Consider the following 19,337-nt stretch of genomic DNA (forward strand, 5'->3'; position numbering starts at 1 on the left):
TTTTGTTTGTTTTTTTGTTTGTTTTTCTTTGTTTTTCCTATTCCAGTTAAGCATCGACTGGAATATTAAATTCTTTCTTGCCTTCACTTCAACAGATATATTGTCCCTATAATTATGACTTAGTGAATATTTCTCCTCTGAGATTTAAGGTCCCAACATTCCAGAATCTTGAACTTCTGGGGCAATTAATGACATCTCTAGATGAAGTAAGTATAAAAAAAATATACTCTGTGTCACCTGGACTGTAATAAAACAATCGGTAAGTTTTGGACTATTACAGCACATGCCAAATTGATTTTCTTAAGTATTATAATGCCTCTTCCATAAGTGGTGAACTTAAACATACATATTGGCAGAGACATTGCTTCTGTCAGACCTTTATCCTGCTCAAAAGTATTATTGATCTCCATTACTTGTCAAGTATATTTAGAAGTCCTTAGTTATTAATTGAGGTACCCACAGCAGTGTGATACTGTGAATATCAGATAACGTGATTTTTACACAACCTGCACAGCAATGTATTTGTGTCCAATAATATGGACTAATTCAATAGTACCTAACTGAACATCAAAAAGGAGATTTTAATGAGATTTGCAAATGCGTCAAGAATTTTAGAGAGGAAATCATTAAAGCATGAGCGTTTGGAAAAATGGTAAAATAAATCAAAAGTAGATGGACTGGAAGGTTATGAGAAAGTCCAGAAACTAAAGCTGAATATGAGAATAGACTTGGTTTAAATAGGAGAAAAAAATGGATTAAGATCCAACACATATTCTGGGGTCAGAGCTGATGATTTTAGCATAAGCCAGTCTCTTACTGGTATTCTGTTACCAGAAAGGAACTGGCTTATGCTGAAATCATCAGCTTTCACCAATTTCCCCCCATCCTCATAGTCAACTTTCAGAGTGGTTAAATGGAAATGAAGATAAAGCTTATTAGATTTTAAGCTGTCAAGTTACTGGGAAGTGAGGATATTGTATTGATCCTCAAAAAATACAAAATATAGATTCTACTAATTTGGAGAGAGGATTCAAATTTAGTACATTAAATGTGAGTTATTAGACTAAAACCCTTGGTGCTAAATTCATAGAAGAAATCAGTCACAAGCAAAAAATAAAAGCCCCTTGAAGTCTAATTTTGCCTTCTCAAGTGCCTAGTTGTATTTGTCTGAGACCACATCTCAATTAATTCTCAAGTTCCACTTTGTCAAATATAAAAACATTAGACATCATACACCTGAATTATTCATCTCTACAAAAAGCAAATTGTAGCTGTTTTCAATCTCTTCACAGATGCTTTTTGAAAATAAGAAAAGGCTACAGTTGTTCTCTAGGAAATTGACAAATATGTACTGATCTTCAATATCCTGTCTAAAAAGTGATAAAAGTGACTATAATCCCTGAGGTTAAAAAACTAACAAAGAATGTATTGTGTGCATATAAGTGTGCATATGGATATTACTTAGAAAATAAAGACACAGGGTTAAATTTAAATGAATGATTAGAGAGAAAAAAAATTTAGAAATGTAATCTATGTATTTATAATGATATTTATAAATTCCAGGGTGAGTACAATAGTATTTAGGCTAGAAATTATGAATGGCTCTAAGTAAATGTTCCTCTATTTCACCACTAAATAAATAAATAAATAAATAGACATAAAAAAGTAAAATAAATAAGAAAATGCCAAACATTTTTGCAGCATTTCTGCAGTGCAATATTTTGTTTCTAACAATTCAGTACAAAGAAACTTCATATGAGACTGACCATGCCTTCTTACCAATATTCTAGACCCCTTGCTTATCAGAGAGCTTTTTTGAGGTCCTTCAACAGTCCTGGCTTGTATATATGTGACATACCTATAAAATTGTGGACTAATTAGTAATGAGTTAATTAGCGTGCCAATTTGGGTTCTCCAGAAGGCATACCAAAAACAAATTCAAAGTAAAAAGTAATTATTTGGGAAAATACATGCAAAGGATAAAGAAGAGAGAAGGGAGAGTAGGCATTGTGAAACTAAAAGGGGTTTAGGAAAGGAGAAGGAATAAGGAAAGAAGAAGGAATAATAAGAAAAGCCTCAGACTACAATGGACTTTTATCAAAATTTTGGCCAGATCCACAAGAAGCCACAGTGCAAGAATTGTTATTAGAGGATCCGGTGTTGGGGAAATTGCCCTGGCTTTATATCTCCTCTGTGTTTAGTCACTGTCTGCAAGCAGTCCAGGCAGAGCCAGCTCTTGGTGTGAATGCTTAATGGGTTCTGAAAGTGAGACTTCTGGAGACTGTGAGTCCATTGTGCGCCTCACAGCTGGATCACTCCTGAATTGTGAGGTCTGAGTGATACACTACTACAATGACTTCCATAAAAAATATATCACAGATTTCCCCCCTCATATTTTGGTTACCACATTTAAACAATATTTGTTGGATTTATAGTGCCTTGGTATTGCGTTTTGTAGATTTATTTTGAGATTTTCATAAGCTGTTCCCCCGACAACTGTGAAAAGATTTGTGGTTGGAAAAGTGTTATGAACCCTTGACCTAGAAGATACATGTAAATGGGTAGCATAATAAGTCAGATTTCACAATCTGATATCAAGTTTTCCTAAATATTTTCTAATGTATGACTCTTCTAAATATGCCTTAGGTGGAATCGAATACACTGTCTGAATTGTTTGTTTTTAAGCACCTCTATGAAATTCTCTGTCTAGATTTGCTTGTAACTGTGGCACAGATGTCTTATAAGAATGCTTTCTGCCAGATGCCATGGTTCATGTCTGTAATCCCCGCAACTTGGGAGGCCAAGATGGGAAGATTACTTAAGCTCAGGAATTATTCAAGACCAGTTTAGGCATCATGGTAAGACACTATCTCTGTAAAAAAAAAAATAATATGAACAAGAAGAATAAAAATAATAATAAATAAAGGATGCTTTCTGTGAGAATGCAGGAAAATCTGTATTTGAATCCAGACAAAATCATTTCAAATATGAGCTTTTCAAAAAAACTATTTCCACTCTTTAACTCTTCTCTCAGTTAGCTAGCAGAAAGAAGTGAAAGGAAAGAAGGAAAGAAGGAAGGAAGGGAGGGAGGGAGGGAGAGAGGGAGGGAGAGAGAAAGAAAGAAAGAGAAAGGAAGGAAGATGAAGAAGGAGAAAGGGAGGAAGATAGGAAGGAAGGGAGAGGGAGAGACGTAAGGAAGAAGGGAGGGAGGAAGCAAGCAAGCAAGAAAGATGGATCCACATGTTTTAAAACATTAAGAAGAAAAAAAAGCATGAATTTGGAACTAAACTAGACCATTGATAGTGTGTAGAGAAATGGAATAGAAGGCTCTCTCTCTGTTGCTTCTCTCTACAAATTTCTTATTAACATAGACTATTATGTATCTCATATAATAGGTCACTCCATAAACTCATTTAAAAATATGTATGTGTGTGTATATTTACACGTTTTTTTTTCTGAAGTCTCAGTTAAGTTAGTATTTAATTCAATTTATGCTTCACTTAGAAAATCAAGATTACAACTTTAAATAGGAAACATTAGAAAACCCAAACTGACACAAGAACAGAAAATCAAACACCGAATGTTCTCACTCAAAGGCGGGTGTTGAACAATGAGAACACATGGACACAGGGAGGGGAGCATCACACACTGGGGTCTGTTAGGGGGGTCCAGGGAAGGGAGAGCTGTGGGCTGTGGAGGTTGGGGAGGGATAATGTGGGGAGAAATGCCAGATATAGGTGATGGGGGATGGAGGCAGCAAACCACATTGTCATGCATGGACCTATGCAACAATCCTTCATGATCTGCACATGTACCACAGAACCTAAAGTACAATAAAATAAATAAATTTAAAAAAATAAAATAAAATAAGAAAACCTGCTAAGTCTGAGAAAATGTTATTTCTTTCTGTGGTTAGTGGAAAATAAAGCCTTGTGAGAATAATCAACCATAAGTATTTTGTCTAAAATTTTTATTTTTTTATTACATTTGTCCACTTTAATCCCCATATCCTTATGTTTATATTCAAAATAATTAGTTGAGATCAGGAAGTTCCTTCCTAGAGAGTTTCATCCCTGTTGTTTCTCTTTACAAATTTTCCATTAACGAAGATTATTGCATATCACACGTCATAGGTCACTCTGTGGTGATTAATTTTACGTGTCAACTTGATTGGGCAATGGACTATGGACTAACCAGATTTTTTTTTTTTTTGAGATGGAGTTTCAGACTGGAGTGCAAAGGTGCAATCACGGCTCACTGCGACCTCTGCCTCCTGTTCAAGCGATTCTTATGCCTCAGCCTCCCATGTAGCTGGGATTACAGGTGCATACTGCCACAGCTGGCTAATTTTTGTATTTTTAGTAAAGACCAGGTTTCACCACATTGGCCAGGCTGATCTCAAACTCCTGACCTCATTTGATTCACCTGCCTCAGCATCCCAAAGTGCTGGGATTATAGACGTGAGCCACTGCAAAGTACCCCAATATTTTATTCATCATTATTATGAGTTTGTCTGTGAGTGTGTGTCTGAATGAGATTAACATTTGACTTGGTCACTAAGTAGAGCCGATTACCTTTCTTAATGTGGAGGGACCACGTCCTATCCTTTGGAGGTCTGAATAGAATAAAAAGGTTGAGTAAGAGCTAATTCATTCTCTGATTAAATGACTTTGAGGCTGGACCTTATTCTCCTACCTTCAGAATATAACTTACACCATCAGTTATGCTACTCCTCAGGCCTACGGACTAGGACCAAAACTATACTGTTGACTTTCCTAGATCTCCAGCTTGCCAACTGCAGATCTTGGACTTCTCAGCCTCCATAATTTCCTGAGCCAATTCCTTATAAAAAATTCCTCTCTACTTCTACACACACACACACACACACACACACACACACACACGCACAGCATGAAAACACACATGTATTCTGTTTCTCTGAAGAAGCTTGACTAATAGAACCTTTAATAATACAGTGTCTTTCAATCAGTGAGTAATAATATTTTTTGAAAGTTCACCTTTTTGAACATAATGCGCAGTCCATTAGAGGATAGATTTGACAAAAAGCTAGGAGGGCATAATAGTATCAAATGTGAGGAAAGAAGTTGGATTTCTCATCAACTATGATTCACACATTTTGGCCTGAGGAGTGAAAAGAACTAAAAGAACTCAAAACTTAATTTTTGTTTAAAACAGACCTGTGTTTTCTGATTTACTGACCCAATGTTCCATAGATTCCAGCAATATCTATTTTGTCACTGTGGAGGAAAAAAGGCACCAGTGCTGAGAAGTTTTGTGTTAAAGATTTGATGAATGGAACACTCAAAAGCTAGCCCTGTCATAAGCACAATAGATTTCTCTATAAACTATAATATTGGAGATTTGGGTTTTCTTAGGGTGAAATTTGTTGGTGAGTAAAAATTCTCATTTTCAATGCTTATTTCTCAGCTGTTTTTTCAGACAGAATGTACAAAATAATTCCATAAAAATAGGAGAGTAATCATTCAATGTACTATGAAGTTAAAGACTGAACTAAAGAAAACACAAAGATTAAAACAGAATCTGAAAATTCTGTTTGTTTATTTTTGAGATCTTTGTTTTTCTCATAATGTTTAAAGGCATGTAGGAAGGACAGGGAAGTGAATAAATAAGGTTTTGCGATTACGTTTAGCATTGTCGAGGCACTTGATATTCATTACGATATATACTCAGACCTCGACTTTAGTCACATAATTCTGGAGGCTACCACTCTTGTTGGTCTAAACTGTAACCTTAAAATAGAGTGGACAAGTAGTCTGTTTCAGTTTGGAAGAGTTCTAATGCAGGTCCATGCAAAGGGAAGTCCTAGTAAAATTCCCGAAAAAAAAAAGAGAGTATTACATTTGGATATAATCTTTCCATTCGTTATGTACTTATTCATGTATTATTTTTTTTCTTTTTAAAATCACTATTATAGTCCCCACGGATATAAAGAGACAAGTATCCTGCCATTGTCGAATTTACGTAGCTTAGGGGAAGAAAGACTACAAGTAAACAGCAAAGAAGCAAAATAATTAGAGGCATAGAGAAGTGCTATTAAGAAAATGCACAGTCCAAAAAAATAGATAAAAAATTAAGGTGGAAATTACTAGTATAGGTGGTCAAGAATGGCTTTGCTTATAAGGTACAATTTTAGGAAAAAGAAGAGAAGGATAAAAAGTGGCCAGCCATTCAAAGAGTCAGGGCAAATTATACTAGGTAAATAAAATGGCCTGGAAAATGGCCAAGAGGAGGGACACAATGAACTGCTTTAATAAACAGAAAAGACAGCAATGTTGCTATAAAAGTACACTGGGTAAGAGACTAGTGAGTGATCAAATCAGAGATTTGTGAACATCAAAGAATTAAGGTTATTATGCCATATTATACAAATTTTGCCTCTTTCCAAAAACAATGGGAAGCTACTGATTAATTTTAGGCAATGTAGGAAGTAAAAAAATTAATTTTAAAAGATTACTCCATTTCTACACAGAGAATTGATTATAGACAGAGTGGTAACAGTAAGTTGATTAATTATGTCTTTGGGTTCTTATTTTGTACATCAAGATAATTATCATTTATTATATTTAAAACTAAAAGGGGCTCAATATATACTTTTTCAATGAATAAATTTGTTTATAAATGAATGAATTGACATAATAATGGATTGAGATAGAGCATTCAGCTTCCTTAAAAACAATGTTCTAGCTACATTTTCCTCTTATTACTGTGTCAATATCACTCAAGCATTTGATACATGCTCCACACTGAGAATTTTGTGCTAACTTAAAGGTAGACCCAGGGAAAGAACAGAAACAATCAGCTGACCAGGAAGTATTTCTAGTAAGTTTTATTATTGCTATTGAAAAGCATTCTCTTAAAATCACTACAAAAATGATAGCATTGTCAAAATGATACCAGGTGAAAGTGAATAAATAAGAATAGCCTTTAGCCAGTGAAAGACACAGTATCCATGTTTCTGCACAACTTTGATGTCAATTTTTATCTCAAGTCACAATGTGATCGTGTCCCAATACAAGAAACCTATGTGCATACAGAGACATCAATAATCAGTTGGGACAAACATAAGAGAGTCAGTATAATTTGGAAAATAAAAGTAGAAAAAGAATGTGAGCTGAGAAAAATAGATTCAATTCTGCTTGCACAAAGTGACTAAGGGTTTTGTTTCCTCAGTAAGAAAGAATAAAAGATAATTTATGTCAGAATTTCACTTCTTACATTCATGCCAATGTAAACTATATAGTAAAATTAGTATTTTTTCTCATATCATGTTTTGTATTTGACAATTTCAACAGTTTATTCTCATGAATTTCCGAATTAAAGAACCTAAAAGGCCTGGCTCGGTGGCTCAAGCCTGTAATCCCAGCACTTTGGGAGGCTGAGGCGGGCGAATCATGAGATCAAGAGATCCAGACCGTCCTGGCCAACACGGTGAAACCCCCGTCTTTACTAAAAATATATATAAAAAAATAACTGGGCGTGGTGGCATGCGCCTGTCGTCCCAGCTACCCGGGAGGCTGAGGCAGGAGAATTGCTTGAACCAGGGAGGCGGAGGTCGCAGTGAGCTGAGATCGTGCCCCTGCACTTCAGCCTGGTGCCTGGCAACAGAGCAAGACTCTGTCTCAAAAAAAAAAAAAAAAAAAAAGAAAAGAAAAGAAAAAGAAAAAAGAACCTAAAAATTGCCTTCTCTAATTTGTTTGTTCACTAAGCAAATATTTGTAGAATCCTAATAATGCCAAACATCATTAGGACATGGGGTGAAGTAGTGAATTGTTGCAGCTGCTGTCTGGCATGAAGAAAATTTACAGTCTAGCAGCTTATACACTGTAACATGCAATTTCAATATAGTGTGATCAGTACTGTTATAGAATATGAATAGTTTTGTCCTAATAGAAAAGGGTTTCACTCCAGATTTGTAAAAATCAACTTGTATTTTTCCCAGCAAAACTGCTATCTATGGTAAACCCTAAAAGTTGAGTAGAATGTAGCCAAATAAAGTGTTAAGGACTACTGACATAAATTATTTGCCGGAAGACGGCACTATAAACAAACATCTTGAATAAATTAATAATAAAATGTAATGAATATATTTCTGGATAAGAAGTAGCATGGTGGTAGAGTGGGTTGTATGGGCAGGGGAAAAAAAAGTACCTGGCAATGAGAAAAGAGGCATAGACGATAGAAAGTGTCCTGTTGCTCTGGTCTTGTAAGCAATATTAACATGTTTGTCCTTCCCCTTAGTGCTTTGGAAAGCCATGTAAGGGTTTAAATAAAAAGAATCATATGATCAAATACAATTTCTAAACAATTATTCTGGCTGTAATGTGGATAATTTACTGAAGAATAGTAAAGGAGGAACAAAGAGAATAGAAATTTGGTTACAATAGTCTCATTTTCATTATTCCAGTTGCAAGTATCCCAGTAAGAGAGAATACATTCAAATAAATACTGCAGCACTAAATAAAAAATATTACTTGAACAAAGCATATATCCGGTTGGATTTCTATGTATATACAATATAAAATGTTGGTAGTAGTTTTTTTTTTTTTTTTGCCCCCACAAATGTATAATCACTATCATCGTTTCCAGTCGTTTTTTGTTTTTCTTTACATTTTAATGTTTTTAATTTCAACTTTTCTCTTAGATACAGGGGATGCAAATGCAGGTTTGTTATATGAGTATATTGCATGGTGCTGAGGTTTAGGGAACAGATTCTATTACTCAGGTAGTAAGCATAGGGCCTGATAGGTAGTTTTTCAATGCACACTCCCTTTTCTTCTTCTCTCCCTCCTCCCCGTAATAGTCCACAATGTCTACTGTTTCCATCTTCACGTCCATGGTACTCAATGTTGAGATTCCCCTTATAAGTAAGAACAAGCAGTGCTTCATTTTCTGTTTCTGTGTTACTTCGTTTAGAATTATTGCTTCCAGTTGCATCCATGTCATGACAAAGGACATGGTTTCATTCTTTTGATTGCTGTATGGTATTCCGTGGTACCACATTTTCTTTATCCTGTCTACCATTGATGACAACCTGGGTTAATTCCATGTTTTTGCTATTGTGAATAGCATTGTGATAAACATGAGTGCTTGTATCTTTTTGGGAAATGATTTATTTTCCTTTGTGTACATGCCAATAATGGGATTGCTAGGTTGAATGGTAGCTCTATTTTAAGTTCATTGAGAAATTTTCAGGCTGTTTTCCATAATGGATGAACTTATTTTCATTACCAAGAACAATGTATAAGCATTCCCTTTTCTCTGCAGCCTCACCAACATCTTTTCTTTGACTTTTTAAAAGTCATTCTGACTGGTGTAAGATGTTATCTCGTGGTTTTGGTTTACATTTCTTTGATGGTTAGTAATACTGAGGATTTTTTCACATTGTTTGGTCACTTGTATGTTTTCTTTTGAGAAGTGTCTGTTCATCCCCTTTGCCATTATCAATCGGGCTATTTGCTTTTGTTTGCAAAAGCTTTAACTTGCCAAATTCTCTTCAAGACTAGATAATACAAATACTTAAATAAACTGAAGAGTAATTGGAATATTCAGAAACTTCATTTTAATGTGGAATTTGTGAGATTATTATGGATATTTTGTATACACAGATATTCAATTTTCAAAAGGTAGATTTCTTTTGAATTCTTTTTTTTTTTCTTTTTCTTTTTTTTTTTGTTTTTTTGAGACGGAATTTTGCTCTTGTTACCCAGGCTGGAGTGCAATGGCACGATCTTGGCTCACCGCAACCTCCGCCTCCTGGGTTCAGGCAATTCTCCTGCCTCAGCCTCCTGAGTAACTGGAATTACAGGCACACGCCACCATGCCCAGCTAATTTTTTGTATTTTTAGTAGAGATGGGAATTCTTTTAAACAGGTAAAATTATTCTCTCATAATATTCAGAAAGAAATTCACATTCTACCAGCATTTACCAGAAAGTAACTGAAAAAAAAAGCAGAATACATTTTAAAAAAGGAGAAAATCCATAAACTACAATCACTATAAAGCATCAAGAAATGATTCAATGCACATTTGTAATGATATGTGTAAAAGTCAAGGAAGGCTTTAGGCAGAAAGCTCAAGACCTCAGAATTGGCTAAAATGAGAAGAATTATTATCTTGTCTTACTATCCAAACAGCTGGCTCTATAATTCTCCTGCCTTTATGCACATGTGAGATGGACTGAAAAGAATCACTGACTTTCCCATATGACATTACCGTTATCTAGCCCCAGAATCTACTATTTTAGAAAACATTGCACTATGCTTTTTCTTTGAAGCACAGATCATTTCTGTTTAAAACACCATCCCATAAAATAGCAATGCATTTAGAAAGCAACTTTTCCATGATGAGTCTTTATAATAGTTATACACTTGACCTGGTATTTTCATTTCTAGGAGTTTTCTTCCTGAGAGGAAGGAAAAAAAATATGGTTTATCGGTATATGCAATGACGTTTGCTGCATAGTAATTAACAAAATACAAGGGAAAATAAAGTAAATATTTCAAAGTAAGAAATGGTTAAATATAGTAGTATATATCTGTATGATGAACTAACTATAAAGAAGGAGGTTTGGAAAATGAGGATTTAAAATAATTTTATAAAATAAAGTATTATAGTGTCAAGTGAAAAAGCAAAACAAAACATATACATATTATATATATGACCCTAATTTATAAGTGCTTAGATTATTCTAAAAGTCCAGTACACCTTTAAACACACACACACACACACACACATACACAAACACACTTAGTTATTAGAATAACATGCATGCACACACAGATACTCACTGAATTTGGGTACTAATCTATTAAACTGCTAATGATTTTTGAGCTGTACGGATAAGCCAAAACTGTTCCCAGTCTGTATTACTAGTGTTTCAACACTATAGTGTAGAATACAGTATCTAGAAAGTTATTGTAGGCTTTTCATGCTTTACACTGCATTGATACTTTTCAAAAGTTTAAAATGTATTTAATTATACTTTCCGTGCTTAATAGGTCAACATTTATTAAAACTTTACTCTTTTCCATATTCTCTCTTTTCTGCTCTATGCATGCCATTCTCTGTCTTATGAATATCTTTCCTTCCTCGCTGTTTCTAACAAGTCATCTTTCTGTGCTTACTACTTACTCATATGCACCCAGTACATTCATCTATAAAATCAACTTCATTACACTTTAGAATTATGGAGAAATCTTATCTATCCAAGTAATATAACATCAAAATATTAGAAAGAAGGATTGTTACATTAGTTTTTTTAGTGACATATAAGTTGGTATTTGGACCTAAAATATTATAATTTTACTAAAGAAAGGTTATTTAACACCAAGGTTATGCTGCTTTTTTTTTTTTAATTTTGATTTTTGAGTTCTATTGAACTAATAATCTACAAAGGAACAATATTGCTTGAGAAGTAGATTTTTGTTTGAAACAGTTTACCAATATTTATCAAATTTTTGCTGTGTCACCAAATCCTCATATGAAGCAACTCAGGAACAATATACCATTATACTCACATCTAAAATTTATCTACCCGTTTATGGGTAAGATTAATGACTTGAAAACTAGTGGAACTGAAAGTAGGTTCCTGGAACCCAAAACTTTTATTTTATTTAAACTCTGACTTAGAAAGGTATTTCACTATTTATTTTCCATAGTGTTTTTGAACTTTTAAACCATTCTGTAAACTCTGAACCAAGTACTAATGATGTAAAAATATTTAAGTTATAGGTCTTAAGAGACCAGTGTTAGGTTGTGAAAAACTCAGTCTCTGTTTTGTTGTTGTTGTTTGTATTCTCATGTCAGCCTATGTTCTATTATTAATGCAAATTAAATTTACTAGGTTTTCAAATTGTAGGATAATTTGCATGAAAGTTGTTAACGTAAGAGAGAACATGTGAAAGAAAGTCTCAAAGCATTAAAAAACACATTTTTCATGTTAAACTTAGTTTCATATATGCAAAAATATGTGAAAGTAGTTACACCCAGTGATATGCATATCCTTTACATTCTTCTAGAGATGAAGGCATTGGTACTATCTTATTGTCTTTTTTTATATTATTTCCAAACTTTAAGAAATACGGTTTGGGAGGCCGAGGCGGGTGGATCACGAGGTCAAGAGATCGAGACCATCCTGGTCAACATGGTGAAACCCCATCTCTACTAATACAAAAAATTAGCTGGGCATGGTGGCACATGCCTGTAATCCCAGCTACTCAGGAGGCTGAGGCAGGAGAATTGCCTGAACCCAGGAGGCGGAGGTTGTGGTGAGCCGAGATCGCGCCATTGCACTCCAGCCTGGGTAACAAGAGCGAAACTCCGTCTCAAAAAAAAAAAAAAAAAAAGAAATACGGAACATTTCAGGTCTGTTCCACCTTTGAAAACTCATTTGCACTTTGCTTATTCATTCCTTCAAATACTTTTCTCTTTCTTCTACTTCTGGTATCCTGATTATAAAAAAAAATCACAAGTTTTTATATTGTTTCAAATATCTTGGATGTATTTCTCAATATTTGAGTACTTTTTTCTTTCTCCTTGTGTTTCTGTTTGGAAAGTTTTTATTGGCTTATATTCAAGTTCCCTGATTCTTTTCTCATTTGTATCAGGTCCGCTGATGGACCTGTCAAAGAAATCCTTTATTTCTGTTACCTTATTTTTATTTCTAGAAATTCTTTTGATTTTCTCTTGTAGTTTTCACCTCTAGGTGGATATTACCCATTTGATTTTTCATATTGACTACCTTTTTCCATTAAAATCTATGTCAGAATTTTTAAGACCATCTCAGAATTGACGATTTACTAGAAGTACTCACAGGACCTAGAAAAACCCTTACATTGATGGTTACTTTTTATTATTGTGTATTAACCAGGGTTCTCCAGAAAAAGAAACAGACTTAATAGGATAGATGTATAATATATTCATATATATGTGTGAATATATAATATATTCAGTAAATATTCTATATATATATGAATATATTTATCATGAGAAATTGGCTTATGCAACCATGAAGGCTGAGAAATCTTATAATCTGCTATCTGCAAGCTGGAGACTGAGGAAAGCTGGTGTCATAATTTAGTCTCAGTTTGAAGGCCTTGAAACAAGGAGGAACCAGTAGTAAAAATCCCAGTTCAGTTCAAGAGCAGGGGATGACTAACTTTCATCTCAAGCAGGCAAACAGAAAACAAAAGGGCAAATTCTTCCTTCTTCTGCTTCTTTCTATTCAGACCCTCAATGAATTGGATGGTGCCCACCCACACTGGTAAGGTCAATCTACTTTTTTTAGTCCACTCATTCAAATGTTAATGTCATCTAGGAACATCCTTGGCTCACAGACACACCCAGAAATGTTTAATTTGCACCCCATGGCACAGTCAAGTTGACTCAAAACATTTTTCGTTTCATACAGTGAAAGAATGTAAAATAAAATTAACCAAGAGAAAAGGTACAATGGGAAAAGTAGGGAAGGAACCAGGCACAAACTTGCAGGTGTCCTCTTCACGTAGAGTTGCACAGACACGCTTAATTCTTGTGTAATTATATGTAACAACACATAGGACGTATTGCTAATCGAGGAGCTTACTCCTGTTTGGGCATTCAGGGTTTTTACTGCAGGTTAGTCACTTAGGTATTTAGTACCTGTGTGAATGATCTCAGCTTCTTAGAGTCCAAACTTCCTGAACAAAAACAGGCATTCACCATATATTACATTGTTTTATAAACTGTCTTATCAAAGTGATACAGCCTGGCCCAAGACTTCAGGCATATAAGAATACTCTTATCAGAGAGTATACTTTCTTACATATATAATATATGTGTGTGTGTATATATATATTTTCTATTTTTGAATATATATATATAATATATATATATATTTCTTTTTTTTTTTTCCAAAAGACACAGAACCAGGAGCCCATTAAGAGCCAGTCCTAAAGAGAAACGCTTTTTAGGAATCTGCAGGATTTGTGCAACCTAGATCTGATGGATTATTATTTTTTTTTAACACAGGATTTTGAGTATATTCTTTGTAGTCATTTTAAATTGCTTGCCTGATAATCACAACATCTGAGTCATATCCTAGACTGGTTCTAATGACTGTCTCTCGAGACTGTGTCATTTTGTTTTCTGGAATGCCTTGTAATTTTTCAATCTCTTTGGGTATCAAGAGATTTAAAAATTGACTATCCAACATTTTGTGGAATCAGTTCATCCTAAAACCTCAGCTTTGTGATGGGTTCAAAAATATCACTGTTTTTTAGTTATTCCATCTTTCTCTTGTTTTAAGTACAGGAGGAATACTTTTAAGATCTTTACATGCTGAAACCAAAATCAGATGTTTATTCACTCATTTCTTATAGAATAATTACAGTGTCAGTCCCAGAAAAACAGAAGATAGCTTACCTGGAGTTTTAAGTAGAAAATGTGGTGAAAGAAGAATTATAAATGTTGATGAGCTGAAAGAAAAAGGGATACACGACATTGAAAATGGAATAATTCTTCTTCTTTACTAATTTTTAAAGATTGGCCTATTAAAGGAAGCTTAGTCAGTAAATTCAAATCAGGAAACAGTAGCCTGCCTAATATCAACATCTGGAGCAGATAAAGGATTATTGCAATTTAGCTATTACTTTCTTCAAAAATCAACTGACTACAATAATAGTGTTTAGAGTATAAATGTGTGAAAGTATATTTTTAAAAGTTAAATTTCAACCTATTATTTTTTTTCACTTCTGGAGGCATTAAATGTTAACATCACTGCATTAATTCTACTTGAATGTGTAACTTAAGACAGAAGGGAAGATTTATGTACTCATCCATACTTCCAGTGTGGAGAATCAGAGGTGACAGTGTTGTATAATGGACTGAAAGGGAGCGCTACCATTTTTTAAAGTTCTTATTAGATTAGACGGCTGTTCTTTCCATTTCTCTCTGAATTTTGATGCCAGAGAGATCAATGTGTGTATTGGAAAACACATTGAGTTTTCTTGCACCTGTGGTTTCCTAGTCAAGAATATGAATAACTTCAAAGCTCTCTCCTTAGCTACTCTGTGATTTGAGCATTTCTGAAAATGGCTAAAGACTACATCTTCAATAAAAGAACAGTTACCTATTCACATAAAATAAAATGATAGAATTGAAATTAACTGAGAAATACCAAATATATCTTTAAAGTGTATCCAGATTATTTTTGTTAAGGATTTAATTATCATGGATCAATGATAGATGGCATCATGTATATTCGCTAATGTACTCAACCTCATGAATATTTTAAAAACATGTAATACTGCTTCATTAATAATTATGAATTATTCAACCTATAGAAAGGATTATTAGAAACTTAAATGCTGCTAATAAGTAATCTAATATACACATAGGAGCAAGAAAAACAAATCAGGAAATACATCTTTATTACTTTGTTAATAGCTTGATAAAGGACTAGTAAAGATAGTTATGTATTTAATCTTTGCTCAGGCTAGAGGGAGAGGATACAAGAAGGCTCTAGAAAATACTGGTTTAGCAATATTGATGGAGAATAAATCAGGGCAACTTGTTCTTGTGTAGGTGTTTATGTGTGCATTATGTGTAGACATCACAAAGTCCTGTGGAGAATTAAATTACTAACACATAAGGTTTAAATTACAGTAAAGTACCTAGTTAAAGTGTGTATTTTAAAGTACGTTAACAGTGTGTGATTCCCTATTTAATGATGTGTTGGAACTGGCTTTACCTATCTCATAATACCTGATTGATGAATTTTCAAAAAATTTTGAGGCAATTGTTAAACTTATGGTATGCTGAAATTGTCCATGGTGAGGTGACTTACATCACATACATCATCAACCTTTATCCCTTGAGCCTTTTTAAATTTTTATCCCCATGTGTTGGCTTAGTAGTGCCCCACTGCACATTCTCTCATTTTGCCACATTAGTTGAACAACCAGGTACCTGGTGACTCCTAGCTGGGAAGGTCTCCATGCCCCCAACTAAAGGTGAAAAAAGAGATACTTTTTAGTGGTCTTAAATAAAACTAGAAAATGTTACTTTTCACTCTTATTCCTGTGTCCTAGTTTGTATGCCCAAATGTACCTTCCAAGTCTCTGAGCTGTATGAGGACAAAGGTTGAGAAAGTGAATGTGTAGAATTTAGACTTTCACACCCTTTTTGTTTAAACATAATTGTATTCTCCTACCAATGTACAGAATTTTTTAATGTCAAATAACTAAGAACTATTATATCCATAGGTTGAAATTGTCATTATTTTGGTGTATAGCAGGTAATGTGAGGAATATTAGTTTATAAAATAAAAAGTTCAATTAAGCTAATTCTTAAAGAATTAATTTGCAAAATCTCATTAGAAACTAGATATGAATGAAACAAGCCAATCAATAGCATGCCCTTTATACTTATAGGGAGATAATTCAAAATCAGTGGTCGTTTTGCACATGAAAAATTTCATGTCACAAATAGAGGGAAATTTTAGACTCCTTTGTCTCTAACTATAATCGTGTATATTAGGTATCCTCCTACATTTTTATCATGTTTCATGTTGTTAAACATACAGGAAACTTATTTAAATTTCTCCATGTGGAATCTGTGGTGGCCAAGGTTTTTTACATCGTGTGTGTGTGTATGTGTGTGTGTGTGTGTGTGTGTGTGTGTCTTTGTTCACTAAGTTAGACTACAGAATGATCCATTTTGGATCATCAGAAATGAGTGCTATGTGTCAAAACTTGATTGGTTCCTGCAGTTGAGGGGAAGGAAAAAATCGGTTATAAGCTTCTAAAGTTATTATCTTAGAAAAATCAATTGTCTGCTGTGAGGTAACATCAGTGAACAATTTTCTGGAAATATGAGAGAGAACAGCAGTAACAGAGGATTAACGAAGCAGTTAGTACAGTATTGATTAGACCTCAAACTAGCAAATTTAAGCCTGGATCTTGCTAAAAGGTAGAAAAAGTCAACTTACGCAAATAATAGTTTAATAACTATTTGAAGAGAAAAATTTTGAGACATTGCATCATATTATTTGGTTAGTACCACATAAGCTGACCACCACATAAATCAGACACACAGGGACATATACATATACATGTTTTAGTTTTTAAAATGTTTCTAATTCTAGTAATAATTTGTAATGTAATGTTTACTTAGCATAAAGAATATTTCTTTTATTTAGTATCTCCTCATTGTGAGCAAAAGTAAAAGAAAGAGGTAATGTGGTGTATCTGATGTAAATACATAAGAAAATAGCAAACAACAACATCTTCACATACATGAAGCCTAGTGCATAGATATATTAGGTTGGTAAAAACGTAATTGTGTTTTTTTTACATTGGTGAAATTTGCCATTTGATATCAGATTACATTCTTAAATAAATGTGGTTATGTTATACATCATTTTATATGGTTATGTTATATATCATTTACTGCTGTTTTGGTTACTGTACCCTGTAGTATAGTATGAAGCCAGGTAGCGTGATGACTCCAACTTTGTTCTTCTTGCACAGGAGAAAACAAAACAAAACATAAAAAGTAATTGAGATTTTTGCATGTTTGTAATTTGCCATTTGATATTGCAATACAGTCTTAATTAAGTAAATGTTTTTTACATCATTTTAATTTGCAATTCTTGCTTTATTTTATTTTTGGTACTGCTTTATTATTTTCTGTTTACCTTATATTTATTTTAGACTATGGACATTATGTTATATGAAAAGTAAATTTGATCGATTTTCTTATTTGAGTTCAAAATGGATTGTAAAGCAGCAGAGATAACTAGCAACATCAACAATGCATTTGGTTCAGGAACTGCTAAAGAATGTATACTGTGGTGGGACCTCAGGCACGCACCACCAACACTTGGCTAATTTTTGTATTTTTAGTAGAGATGGGGTTTCGCCATGTTAGCCAGGCTGGTCTCGAACTCCTGACGTCGTAATCCGCCCTCTTTGGCCTCCCAAAGTGCTGAGATTACAGGCTGAACCACCGCGCCCGGTCCAGGTAGGCTTTCTTGGGAACCATGACGTCAGCAACATGCTTTCATCTACCCTACTCTACTTTCAACTTGGGTAAAATACACTGGGGGTCTGGGCTGGAGGTAGATTCCTACAAGCCCCTTACTCTGGAGGAATCTAAACAGCAAAGTCAAAGAGTTGCCTGCCCGCTCCTTTTTATGTGTATATACGAAGAGCACAGAAACAGCGGTTCTTTCTGTCATTCCAACTAAAACAGACATTTTGCATTGAGAGAATACTAGCCCGATTGGTTTCTTGTCTTTAATTATTGGCGTTAGCTAGGACTATGCATGGCCTTAAATGTCACGCACTGATAGACAGAAGAGAAAAAAGGATGAAAAAAAGGACAAAGGAGGGGATAGAGGAGCAGCAGTGAAAATTTGTAATAAAAACTCTTCTTAATTTATAGATAAGTTTTGGCATTTTCACATCCAACGCCCCCTCCCATCCCTAAAGTTCCAACCAAAGTAGAGGGTCACAGGTTGCCCCGGACAGGTGTTCTGCACTCCCTCACAGGCTTCTGTTACAGGCAGCTTGTAGGTTTAATTCTTTTGTGTGTGTTTTACGTTTTTCACTTTCTTTTTTTTTTTTTTTTGCATGTAAACTTTTTTTATTGTACTTTAGATTCTGAGGTACATGTGCAGATCACACAGGATTGTTGCATATGTACACACATGGCAATGTGGTTTGCTGCCTCCATCCCCCCGTCACCTACATCTGGCATTTCTCCCCATGTTATCCCTCCCTGACCTCCCCACCCCCCATGCTGTCCCTCCCTTGCCCCTCCCAACAGACCCCTGTGTGTGATGCTCCCCTCCCTGTGTTCATGTGTTTCACTTTCTTTAAATAATCGCTTCTTGACTCTTAGACATTCCGGTTCACAGGGGTGACGTAGTTGCCGGGACACATGCCGGTCTGGCAGTGGCAGGCTCCTTTCCACCAGGTGGGGTCTGAGTTAATACATGACGTGGATAAAATCTCCCCAGCGGAAACCCAGCTCTCCATCCTCCTGGGGATCAAAGTCAAAGAGGGCCTGGACTCCCTGTCTTATTTAAGAAAGACAGTCTTCAAGTTCTGAGAGTCTTTCCTCTGCTTGGTGTATTCTGGTAGTAATACCTGTGATTGCATTATGAAATTCTTGCACTGTGTTTTTCAGCTCTATCAGATCTGTTATGTTCTTTTCTATCCTGGATATTATGTTTGTCAGCTCCTGTAATGTTTTATCATGATTTTTAGCTTACTTGCATTGAGTTAGAATGTGAAGATCTTTTTTTTTTTTTT

This window comes from Aotus nancymaae, unplaced genomic scaffold (assembly GCF_030222135.1).
Source record: "Aotus nancymaae isolate 86718 unplaced genomic scaffold, 86718_ANA_hifiasm-v0.15.2.pri h1tg000006l, whole genome shotgun sequence".
In the NCBI taxonomy this organism is placed as follows: Eukaryota; Metazoa; Chordata; class Mammalia; order Primates; family Aotidae; genus Aotus; species Aotus nancymaae.